The 13,437-nt window shown below is 42.4% G+C and overlaps 1 pseudogene; it reads right to left on the bottom strand.

Moving 5' to 3' along the window:
* The window catches only part of LOC123460103, a 20,617-nt pseudogene extending 10,480 nt beyond the window's left edge, over positions 1 to 10,137 (bottom strand).
* Between the last annotated feature and the right edge of the window lie 3,300 nt (positions 10,138 to 13,437).

Raw genomic sequence — 13,437 nt, 5'->3', positions numbered from 1 at the left:
GGCCAGTGAGCCTTGGGAAGCCACCTGTCTCTGAATTCCTAGTATTGGGATGACAAGTGTGTGCCACCATGTCCATTTTCATGTAGATTGTAGGGATCAAACTCAAGTTCTCATGTTTGTGAGTCAAGCACTTTACTGACTAATCTACCTCCCCTGTGCCTTAATAAACATCTTAATATTTATTTTGTATAACTGCTTTGTCACTGAGTGTCTACAACAACTTGACAAGTCAACTACTGGCATCCTGTGGATGAAACAAGCTGAAACTTGGAGAGCTTAAGTAACTGACCAGGAATCCAAGAGCTCCAAGGACTGGAACCAGGATCCGGTCTGAAATACTGATCTCGCTGGACAAGCAGGGCCTGGATGCCAAAGAACATACCAGGTGGTCATGGCTATCATCAGACCTGTGAGGACTTGGTTTTCAGTCTAGAACATGGATGCAGAGAACTGGCATCTCCCTTCAGCCTGCCATGTGTTGCCAAGAGAAGCAGATGTGTTCACCAGCTTTGGGCTGCTGGGTCCCTGATATCACCCTGATGAAGTGTCATATTTTCCTATCTGATTTCACTGCATTTCATGAGGCTATTATTTAGTGTGCAGCAATAAGGGAGCATAAACATAGCTCTGACTTTTTGGAAGTAAATATCAGCTAGAATAAGCATTTGGTGTCCCCCAAGGCTTTTAAATCTACAGAAATGTCAGGTGCAATGAGATTCTGGGCAAAGGACAGCATGCAAATCTGTTGATTTTATAAAAGTTCCCCCAGTGCTGAGTGACTTAAGTGAGGCAACCAACCCTGTCTTGGCTTAGTGTCTCCCAAGGTTACTTGATGGTTCTAAATTTATCTCCTTTGGTAGACATAATTGGGAATTTACCTTAGCTGCCACTTCAGGTGATTATTTAAACTGCAAATCCAGATCATTGCCACAGATTCTTTTTTTTTTTTTTTTTTAGGCAAGCCCAACAGAATGCCTTTTTAAAATGTGAGAGTAAGTGTGAGAGCCCAGGGTGCGGGGGAGAGAATTGGTGTTCTAGCCTCCAGCCACTGCAATTGAACTGCAGACACGTGCACCCCTTTTGCACATGTAGTGCGCTTGCGTCACTGTGTGACTGGTTTACGTGGGACCTGGAGAGTAGAACATGAGTCCTTAGGCTTCACAGGCAAGCCGCTTATCCACTAAGCCATTTCTCCAGCTTCACAGATGCTTTTCACTGTTCCTGGAGCATCGCGCTGAACAGAGGCCTGACAGGCCACACTCTCGGGAGGAGGGCACGGCCGCGAGCAGACCACCTGTGCTTCCGTGCGTTTAGCTCTGGGAAGCTCTTGGTGAAGGGAGACGGCATCAGGTCTTCCAGGTAACAATTATTTTGGTTTGTTTTGCCATTCAACATAAACACAAATCCTCAGGAGAAGGCACTGCATCGTGTAGAGTGTCCAATGTAGCTTGAGAGATGAGATTAGCAGCCTTCCATTTCAGCCAGACCCATTTATACCAGGCCTCCTCACCATTCCCTGTTAGACTTAAGGCCTTCCACATGAATGTTTTACATCCTGATCAGATACAATTAAAAAATGGCCTGTCCCTTGTAACCAGGCTCTCATGTGCAAATATTTCAGATGGGTCAAAAATTACCATTAGGTTTTATAGGACATTGAAATGAGGAATTAGCTATCCTTAAAATATTTTCCCATCATTTATATCTCTTTAGCCTGGGGAGCAACTATTTTGAAAGCTAATATTAAATTAAAATTACACAGCTTTAATAAAAAAGAATAAAACCCATAGCATAAACCTTGGTACTAAGGTGGGTATATCACGAGGAGGGGCTGTAATTAAACACACTCATTTAAATGTCTTTCCGTGTGTGTGTGTGTGTGTGTGTGTGTGTGTGTGTGTGTATGTGAAAACATTTTCAGAATTGTCTCCACATGAATACTGGTCAAGGTTCTAAAATAAAAATTTCTACTGCATATTTTTGTTTATTTAAAAGAGAAGTAAAGAGGCAGGGAGAGAGAGAGAGAGAGAGAGAGGGAGAGGGAGAGAGAGAGGGAGAGAATGAGATGAACATGATGCCAGGGCATCCAGCCACTGCAAATGAACTCCAGACACATGCACCACCCTGTGCATCTGGCTAATGTGAGTCCTGGGGAATCAAACCTGGGTCCTTTGGCTTTGCAGGCAAGTGCCTTAACCACTAAGCAATCTCTTCTGCCCTTAGGTACTTTTATTAGATATTTTTGAATGTTGTGAATCTATGGAATAGGCTGGGAAGATGGCTCAGTGTGAAGAAAGCATTTGCTCTGTAAGCATGAGTGCTTGAGTTTGGACCCCGGAATCTCTGCAAAGCCACACACTGTGGTGCTTGTGTTTAGAGTTCCAGCATGGCTGGGCAGACAAGGAGTCAGAGACAGGAGAATGGATCAGAAGCTGGTGGGCCACCTCGCCTGGTCAATGCAGCAGTGAATAATGAAATGGGAGACCCTGCCTCACACATGGAGGAAATCATCCTCTGATCTCCACACATGTGCAGTGGCACACGTGTGTGCACATGAGCCCCCACCCACACACACCAAATAGAAATCTATAGAAATGCAGAGACATGGTTAAGGTATAATATATATATATATATATATATATATATATATATATTACTATATATAAATATATTATATATAATATGTAATATTATATATAATATATATAATAATATATAATATATTATATATATTATTATATATTATATATATATATAGTAATTTTTAAAAATGTTCTATTTATTTGAGAGAGAGAGAGAGCAAGTGACAGAGAGCATGGGCATACTTGGGCCTCTTGCGGCTGCAAGTGAACTCCAGATGCATGCGTCACATTGTGCATCTGGCTTTATTGGGTACTGGATAATAGAACCCAGGGTATCAAGCCCTTTCAAACCTGCACCTTTGACTACTGCCATCTCTTCATCATGAAATGTCACACTTTAAAAAAATCTTGAAATTACTGTTTCTCAGATGTTAACGCTTCTTTAATAGAAATTTAAAAGGTCAGGCTGGGAACTCATAACTCTAAGAAAGCCTACTAATTACAGAAGGTTTGGATAATTTACAGTAGTTTTGAGACATTCTTAGGAGCAGAGAGGGAGAGAGAGAATAGCTCGGAAATGCACGTTCCCCTTATTCTGACCTCTGTAAAATTCTGAGTAAGATTTACTGCCTTGTGCTTGGGTGTTTGGTGGATTCTGCATATGACAATTCAGATGGCTTGAGGAATTCTGGGCTGTACTATAATGACTGCTCTGTGGGCAGAAGGCAGACATCCGATGGGTGGCAAGCTGTAAGTCTTGAAATGGTGTGACTGCTTCCATCTTAAGCTGAGCTGTTGGCTGAGACTGTATTTGGAATTGTTTTGTGTCTCTGTGTCCTGTGAAGAAAAGGCTGGCACTCTGGAGATTCCCCGTCTGCAATGTAATGAGACTCTGCTGACCCCAGCAAGGACTTTGACAGAGGTTACACATCCTTTTTCTCTTACGCTGCCCTTTCTGGTGTCCTTTCCTTGAAATGTCAGTAAAAGCTGGGATGCTGTCTTCAGAAAGCTAAAGTAATGAGGACAAATGCTATCTTGAAGCAAAGGGAAGATCTAGGAATTTATTTTTCTCCCTGTGCTGATTTTTGTCATGATTTAAGACAGACTTTGCTCTTAAGGACCTATGGAGAGGTGACAGGGGTCTGTGCTAAGGAAGGAAGGAAGTGGAGAGACAAGTAGACACCTGCCATATAGACACCTGCTATAACAAAATATCCAAGTCTAGAAACTTCATCATGAAACAAAGTCACAGCTCTGGAGGATCAAGAGTGTGGCATATGCACTGGTTTAGTTGTAGGAAGAATCTCAACAGATGACCACATGAAAGAGGGAAAAGACTATGTGGCCAGACAGGATCTTAATGAGGAGAGGGGCCAGTCATAACCTCCCCCGGCCTCTGAATGGCCCCATCATCTCTCACTATCACCATATTAAGGACCAGCTTCCCAACACATGAATTCTAGGTACACCATCAAACCATATCCAAACCATGGAAGGAGATGGGTGTGCAGGTGAGGTGCTTGGCATTGGCAGGTGCAAAACATCTTTGACGACAGAGCAAGGAATCCACTACACTGTGATTCCAAAAATAATCTTAGCAAATGGATGACTGGACTATGAAGCCCCTGGGTATCCAGGCTGCACTATTTTTAAGCATGCTTTTTGACTTTGTTTCAGGGCATGTGTGTATTAAGTCTATGGATTGCAGTAGCTCTGCTATTTGTGATGACCCATTTTAATCTTCCTTGTTCTGATAAACAAGTCATGCTTTAATGTTGGCTTCCTGGGGCTTCAGTTAAGCAGAGGGTTTGCTCTTGCCTTTCTTTGCATGTATGTGTATGGGTGCACGTGTGTGTGTGTGGGGGGGACTGGCACATCAATATCTGTGTCAGAGAAGAATCAAAAGAGGAGATAGAGAAGGAATGACCATAGAGCGAGGAGGCATTCCAGGAGAGTGCTGCTGTGTCCATCTGAAGTCAACAGACTGACTCAATTTTAAAAAGTCATAATCACTTCTGTCACATGCTTCTAAGGGATCTGGGAAAATGAGACCCATAAGGTCCAATGATGGGAGAAGAGTTGGGATGAAAGTCTCATTGCAAGGAGCTTAGGAAAGAATGAAAAGTAAAAATAATAGAGAAATTAAATATAGACAACTACCAAAGAAGTTTGTTCTTATTACTATTATATTGTTTATGAGAGAGAGAGAGGGAGAGAGGGAGAGAGAGAGAGAGAACTGGCACACTAGGGCCTCAGCCACTGGACACAAACTCCAGATGTGTGTGCCACCTTGTGTGCAGGTATCACCTTGTGTACCTGGCATATGTGGGTTCTGGGGAGACAAACCTGGGTCCTTATGCTTTGCAGCTAAGCATCTTATCACTAAGCCATCTCTCTCTAATCAAGAGCATTTTATCATGGAAAATGTTAATTAAAAAATCAAATTAAAATTAAAACAAACAAACAAAAGAACATTTTAAAAATTTTAAAAAAAATTGTTCCCTCCAGCCACTGCAAATGAGCTCCAGATGCATGCGCCCCCTTGTACATCTGGCTAACACGGGTTCTGGGGAATCAAGCCTTGAACTGGGGTCCTTGGGTTTCACAGGCAAGTGCTTAACCACTAAGCAATCTCTCCAGCCCAAGAACATTTTGTCAAAATAAGAATCAGAGCTTTCAGAGCGCCGCTGCGGCATCGGGGGATTCTGAGTCAGGAACAAAGGCTGATGTGTCCCTCCTTTCTCCATTTACTGTTGCAACAAATAAAGGATGTTTTCACCTTAAAAAAGAGAACTGGAACAGGTCTGATAGGGAAATATGGAGGGCTTAAAATATATATGTAGGGCTGGAGAGATGGCTTAGCAGTTAAGCGCTTGCCTGTGAAGCCTAAGGACTCTGGTTCGAGGCTCGATTCCCCAGGACCCACGTTAGCCAGATGCACAAGGGGGCACATGCGTCTGGAGTTCTTTTGCAGTTGCTGGAAGCCCTGGCGCGCCCATTCTCTCTGTCTATCTGCATCTTTCTCTCTCTGTCGCTCTCATCCAAATAAATAAAAATGAACAACAACAACAAAAAACAAAGATAAACACTTTATTAAAAAATATATATGTATATATGTGTGCATATTGTGTGTCTATTCTATCTATCTATCTATCTATCTATCTATCTATCTATCTATCTATCTATCTATGCATGATTGCATGGCTATGGAAATATCCAGAAAAGAGAGACAATAATTGTTGATGAGATGAAGGTAATAATAACAGAGAGGAAGTCCTTGAGCAGGGGGAAGGGCACAGGACAGAATGCTGCTTCCTCGTCCTTCATGGTGTAATGAACGTGGGAGGGCATCAGAAGGCAGCAGGACATCTGTTACCAGCTCCATTTCCAGCCGGGGCTGGTCAACCCTCCTTAGGAAACCTGGTGGTTTCCTGCTCCTGGAAGATAACCTATTGATGCCTTAGGACCTACTTGGCATAGTGTACTCTAGCTCAGAGCTCCTGAACTCAAGTGATCCTCCTGCCTCAGCCTTTTGAGTAATTGGGACTACAGATGTGTACCACCACATCTGGCAAGAAATCATCATTTTTTGTTTGTTTGTTTTTTTTGGTTTTTCAAGGTAGGGTCTCTCTCTAGCCCAGGCTGACTTGGAATTCACTATGCAGTCTCAAAATGGCCTTGAACTCACGGCAATCCTCCTACCTCTGTCTCTCGAGTGCTGGGATTAAAGGCATGAGCCACCACACCTAGCTAAGAAATCATCTTTAATAAACACATTTAATACAATTTATGTGTACTCCAATCTTTAAAGCAAGAGCAAAAGAGAACAATCCTGTTCTTGAGACACAGTAAGACTCTTTTATACCAAAAACTGTACTTGAAGTGATTTATGAACTGCACATGGACATGGGCTCATCACGCCCTGGCAGCCAGGCAAGGGAACTAACAAAACGAAGTAGCAGGGCTTACACAGTTTATGCTGTCTGCTAAACAAAGCATACCATTTGCCAGGCAAGTCAAATATTTAACACATTACTCTAAGAGAAATTTATTTTGTGGCTTAGTTCGCAATGAGAAAGTTAATTGAAAATTACTTCAAAAGCAATTTTATACAAGATATAAACTCATTTTACTATGACCATTTCATATTCCAAATCTACATCGAAGCAGATGGTGTTATGTTAATTGTTACACCAAGAAGACATTTATGGCATATAGAAATAATGCAGCCCAGTGACTTTCTGCTGCTCAACTTACTCAGGGATAAAACTGAGGGATTCCAGAGAAGGAGTGCACGTCTTCTTTCCTTTAAACAGAAATGATCTCAAGCCCACCTAACAATTATTTTGGGATAAGCTATGTGTAAAGTATTGAGAAATTTGTTATATTGTGCCGTTAGTAAAAAAAAAAAAAAGAATAAACATGGACATATTATAACATCTTTACACTAATTTGTATGAAGTCTCTATTGACAGTGTGTCTTGCACTGTTCCAGGTATGAGCACGCATCTGTGAACAAAAAGAGGTCCCTTTCTTCAGGGTGCCAGGGTCTTAACGCAACACCCCAACTTCCTTCTTGCTCAGATGGACAGCTGCTGTAGGCCTTGGTGGGAAGGCAGAAGAAATAACGAAGAAAGAAAAGGTCTTTAACTCTTTTTGTCTGCTACTGTGATTGCTAGTGAATCAGGCCCTGAAGAGGCTGATGTGTAACTACTGGTTTGAAGTCGAAGGCCGTCCTGCCACATGTGGTTCTTAGAACTACCGTGGACTGTTAAGAGAAGTGTCGTGTCTTCCTGGCTGGGCACATGCAGTAAGGAAGCTGACTTATGTGCACCTGATAAAAGCTTCCTGGAGGATCTCTGAAATAAATTCTAACGTGGAATTTATAGTTCTACCTCAAATTAAATATCCAGTGATTGCATGGTCCTGGGATGTGAGCCTGGACCTATTTGTGCCTGACTTTGACCTAGAAGCTAGGAGGGGACTCATTGGGCAATGTGCTGTTTGACATGATGTTATTTAATTTATATTACCATTATAGCAGATTGAATTGGTTGTTTCTGAAAGCCATTTAATTTTTTTAAAATTTTCATATTGGTACATAATGTGTTTTGGTCATAGCTCTGACTGCCTTCTTTTCTCCCACTTGCCCTGTCTCCCTCATATGCCTCCCTCTGAACCACTTCCTCTTTCCAACTACTCCTTCTTTATTTCCCTCCTCCATCATCTATGGCAAAATATTGATGTGCCCATTATTGTACAGGCAACACTAGAGCTGCGGAGCAATCCTGAACGCAACGAGCACCTCATGTCAGAGGACAGCATTCCAGGACCTTCCTCCCAGGCTCTGTTCTACATTCTTTCCACCCCCTGCCACAGTGTCCTCTGCACCTTGGAAAGCATGACCGAGAATGTCCCATCTCGGGCTGAGCACTCAACAGTCACTTATTCTTGGCACTTTGACAAATTTTGAGAGTCCCCAGTAGTCATTGCCAATTAAACAGGAAGCTGTTTTGAACAAAAGTGGGAGCAGAACTCATCTACAGGCATAAACATAAATATTTAGAGGGCATTTTGATGGGCATAACATCTACATATAGTCAGATAACAGCAGTGTCTTCCCTCCATGTCTCTATGATTGCCCCAGCTGTAAGCTTTTGAATCGGTTTTCAGTACTAGGCATGGATCCCCTCCCATGGAGCAGACCGGAAATCCATTCAGAGAGCAGTTGATTACCCCAATAACAGTCATGGCACTCTCTCACCAGTGGACACATGTTGCCTGCCTAGCCAGTTGTGTAGTTCACAAAGTCCCCTGCTGAGTAAGACTGCTGCTGACGTTCCTCCTCCAGCAGGCTGGGCAGCACTTGCCAGCACTATGGAAGCTTGTCAGTGCATCCTGCCAAAGCATGTGGTGTCTTCAGCAATGGGTCTTACCATCTAGCTTCGGGGGACCATCAGGAACATTGGCAAAAGCCTGTGTTGTTTTGGGGACCTTTGCAGACTCCTTGACCAACCACCCACTGGGGGGTATCTCATCCCCAGAACTGGTAGCCATCTTTATGTTGGTAAAAGTGGAGGTGAACTGGTATTTGAGGCAGATTTTTATTGTATTGATAGTTTTCTGGTTTGTGGTCAGGGCCTTATTCTGCCTGACTATGATCTGGAGAGTTAAAAGTGGTTTTAAATGGTTGTTAAAAACATGTGTTCTCAAAGTTCTCTGGTTGCTCACGTTGATTTGATGGGGTTTGATGGGATGCTCGCTGGGCTGTGCAGTGGCCTTTTAGAGCTTGAAGCCTAAGGGCAAGTTAGAAAAGCAACAACTCTGAAGAGGGTGATCATTCCCGAAGATCTATTTATTCTGGAAGTAGGTGTGAATGCAAACTCTCTTGTCTTCTAACATTTTCCCTCTCTTAAACATGGCAGTAATCACAAGAGTCATAGAATTGAGGCCACTAGCTCTCAGTTAGTTCCTTTGTGTATGGGTCTATACACATGAGTCACTTCCTTACCAAAGAGGGGTGAGGACACTGGAAACTGCCTTTTTTTCCCCTTTCTAAATGTTTTTGCTTACTTTATCCAGGAGCCTCAGAACAGGTGACTTTAGTTTATTGTGTTGCTAGGTTGTCACTTGAAATTTTAGTAACATATTGTGGTGTTAGAAAACAAATGGAACAATCCATTGCTTTGATAACTTTGAGCACACCTGCTTGAGACTTGACAATCATTCATTAGTTATTACCATGAATAAATGAATAGTTAGTGACACAGGGAGTATGCATATTAATTTTAAGCCTTGGCTAGAAATTAGTAAATAAAATAAGGTTATTTCGGTTTGTTGTTAAAGAAGTTCAGGATAAATCTCTATAGGAGACCAGCTAAGAAGTGCAAGGACAAAAATTCTTAAATACTTTGGAATTATAATGGGAGGAATATTGAACAGGTTAGTATAGCATGAGTATGATATAATGACACAAGAATATTAAAAGGCCAAAGAGTTCAAACAGAGCCCAGTTTCATCTTCCCTGGAGAGATGGGCAGGATCTGGTGGGTCAGATGCAGAGGCCTGGAAGGCAGAGTTGGTGGAAAGGACTGGGATGAAGCACACAGGCATGAATGGTATGTGGAGACTGAGTCATCTTGCAATGATGGCACCTGGTTGAGGAGAAGGGCCTGGGTTGTGTGGGGAGACTGAGGCACTTTGTGATGATGGTACCTGGCAGAGGGGAGAAGAAAAGACCAGTGTGTGAGTTGGTACTAGTTACTCAGTTAAGTGCATGGTGTGTTCCCACCTGTTCATGAGGGCCTCTAATGTCCTACTAATGATTACCAGGACATCTCCCTGGATTTCATGTGGAAGTTCAAGATCTGTGGCTGGATCCTACATCTGTGAGGCAGAAAGTGGTTTAGCAGAAATCTGGAGGGTAAATCAGAGAGAAGCGAGACCAAAGATATGGAGATTAGCGGGAGAATTCCAGTGATGCTGACAAAAGGGGAAAGGCATCCGCAGGCTATGATCTGAAAGGCAGGGTTGCCTTGCCTCCCACCCAGTACATGCTACGCTGTCAGCTAGCCACAGCTGCACTTACCATCGCTGTTGTTAGATCGTAGAAAGCATGTATTATCAGAAGTATGGGTGAGTGCCTTTGTGCTTTTAAGCCGAATTTGCTAAATAAGAATAAATTCACTGGCCGTGATTCACCAAGCAATCGTTATTTCACTTGATAGCATAACTGCTGCCAGCCACAGCTTCTTTTATTCCAATCTCGGTTCCTTGCACTGACTCAAATCACACTTCGCACAATGATATACAGGTTAGAAAATGGCTACGACATGGTTGAAGAGGCTGCAGAGTTCAAAGAGGCTGTCCTGAGCAGCAGAGAGCTGATGGAGAAGTTCAGGTACATCTCTACAGGAGGCCAGGCAAGAAGCTTAAGGAAGTACAAGTTCAGAGCTCCAGGTGAAGTTACAAAGGGTCTCAAATGCAGGTCCAGACAGACAGTGGCTGAGTGGCCCATGTTGAGCTGAAGTCCCAGGGACAGAGTTGGGAGTTCTAATCCCACGGTCTGATGCGTTGGTGGTTGTCACTGAGTCCCAGAGTTAGGTGGAATCAAGGGGTTGTATCCTAAAGTGATCTGGCATTTTTACATTCATGGGCCTGATTGTACTGGTATACTTGTGATATACCCCCCACCCATGTCCGTGTGTTTCCTATTTACTTTGATAAGTTCATAAGTGTTGGCATGTTATTGATGTGGATGTTATTAGTAGGTGCCTCATAGCTTGTGCTGGGCAAGTGGTCATTGTTTAGTGGCATCAACAAAGTGTATGGTCATTCGGCTTCAGTATGGGCACTTAAAATAGAGCCAAATGCTACCATAGCAGCCTGGAATTGTATAATCTCATGTAACCTAGAGCAAGCCCAGCATGTTCTCCCCATTCAGCATAGGTTTAAAAGCTGAACTTATTTCTCAGATATAAACTTTGAAACATGATAGAGGACATATGGATTTTATATTTTCCTTAGTTCATTAATTAGACAGATTATTATTGAGCATTTAAACAGTGTTGAGAAACACAGTGGTAAATAAGATGGACAGAGTACATGCCTGATGCACCTCATATCCTAGTAACAAATACAGATGGAGACTATGCAGATGAACCAATATGTGGGTATGTATGGTTTTATTTTTAATCATGTCTTGACATGTGATCTATATAATAATCCAAATGTAAATCTCTGAAGCCACAATATAATCTCATGAATTTATATCCTATATCTCTCACCCCAAGCTCTGTGCCTTTACTTAAGAGAAGAGTGTGGAGATGATGAACAGGGGAGGTTCTTGGAAACCACTTAAAGTATCATGGACCGGGCATGTATACTTCAGTAATGGTTAGGAAGACTTACAATACTCTAAAATGCTAATCCACATTCAATTTATGACAAATGTTGATACTCTAGAATGGCGAGGGAAAGATAGCCCTTTCAGTAAATAACAGTGAGCAAATTAGATATCTTTCTGTTTAAAAATGAATTTTTTAAAACTGCATACCACGAACAACATCAACTCCAGGAACATTTAAACTTTGAAAGGAAAAACCACAACAACAAACTTGAGTGTCTACAGGACAGTGTAGGAGAATAGCTTCATAATGTTGAGACAGGAAAACAACTCCTAAACAGCATTCAAATCCATTAATATAAAGGAAAAGTGCATTAAGTTAAATTATACTGATATTAAGACTTTTGTCCTTCCCCAAACACTATGCAGAGTGTGAGAAGACAAACATGGACGGTGAGGGCTGTAGTATGCAGCACTGGCGGTGGCTTACAGCATCTACGAGGAGTCACATATTCATGAGAAGGACAGTAAATGTAAGTTACAAAACATGGGAGTGGAGCAGGGGACCGGAAGTCCCCTCTGCACAGGAGAATATCCGAGGGGCAAATACATTTGTCCCATTGCTCAACCTGATTAACAGTGGGGAAGCACGAACAGCCACAGTGAGATGCTTCAGCGAGACCGGCCTAAAGAGTAGTCAGAACAGGCAAATTAAGAAGGACGAGAGGCGGGAGCAATGAACACAGTGCGATTCCCATAGAGGGGCGCTGGATGCGTCAGTCACTTTTCTCGTTCCTGGAGATGAAGGGAAGGTTTATTTCAGTTCATGGTTCTAGGGCATGGTGGCAGCAGCTGCCCACACTGTATCCTCAGTCAGAAAGTCAGAGGGTGATGAATTTGCCTGCTCCCCTTCTTTTACTGCCCAGGATGCCCACCCAGGGGATGGCACCACCCACAGGGTGATCTTCAAAACTCAACTACACTACTGTAGGAAAGGCATGCCCAGAGGCCGGCCTAATGTAGGGAATCCCTCCTTGGTGATGCTAGGGCCTATTGACACTGAATACAAACAGCCATTGCTGTCCACAGGCACAAGAGCACAATGCAGGAGGGGTGTGTCTAAAAATGCTGGTTATAGTAACCTTAAAAAAAAAAAATAGTCCCACAGTGGGAACATCTCAAATTGTTCCAATATTCAATTGAACAAATACATTATAATAGTTACACAATGGAATAGCCTCCTGCAGGGAAAATTAATCCACACGGTGAGAAAGAAGAGATGGACTGGTCAAAAGGTGGTCAGAAGCAGGCACCGCCCGAGAATGCAGTGCGTGGAACTTCAGGTGAACTTGACGAGTCAGGGGTGACAAATGTGAACACTGGGAGGTCAACTGAATAGTCACCTGGGAAGAGAAGGGAGTTGGCATTGCATACCTTGGTCCAGGTTTTCACACAAGTGTCTTCCCATGTAGTCGCTCTCTCAGCCTTATGGTTATGATCAGTTTTTTTTTTTCCCATGAATGTATGTTCTAATTTAGTTTTTAAAAACAAGTAGTTTTTCTCAAGTTATTGGGTGGTTTGTATTGAAGACATCCTTAAATTTGTCAAGATGTAATTCTTTTAGCCCTCTCCTTCCCCCCACTCTCTCTTTTAATCTCATACTTCACCTTGGGGTTAAGAGGGAAAATGGAAAACTTCAATTCTCCTTACCATATGTACTTTGTAGACGTCATAATCATGTAGATTTATTTTTTAACTTTCAGAGAATCTTTTCTTCATTTTTTCCTAACAGTACATTGTAAATTACAGACAAATAGAAACTCATTTTCCCTAATTGCCCAATATCTTTATTGCTAGTCATTTCTGAAGAAGCCAACCATAGAACTCATGAAAACAATGACTCACTTATGGTAAACATGGCAAAAGAGAGACAGATAAACTCATCTTATTGAAAACTGATGAGATTTGTTTCTTCATGAATTTCCGTGTATTTTCTCTTCTACAGAACTG

The sequence above is a fragment of the Jaculus jaculus genome, chromosome 4, assembly GCF_020740685.1.
Source record: "Jaculus jaculus isolate mJacJac1 chromosome 4, mJacJac1.mat.Y.cur, whole genome shotgun sequence".
Taxonomy (NCBI): Eukaryota; Metazoa; Chordata; class Mammalia; order Rodentia; family Dipodidae; genus Jaculus; species Jaculus jaculus.
The sequence above is the reverse complement of the archived record's forward strand: the minus strand, read 5'-3'. Positions and strand labels throughout refer to the sequence as shown.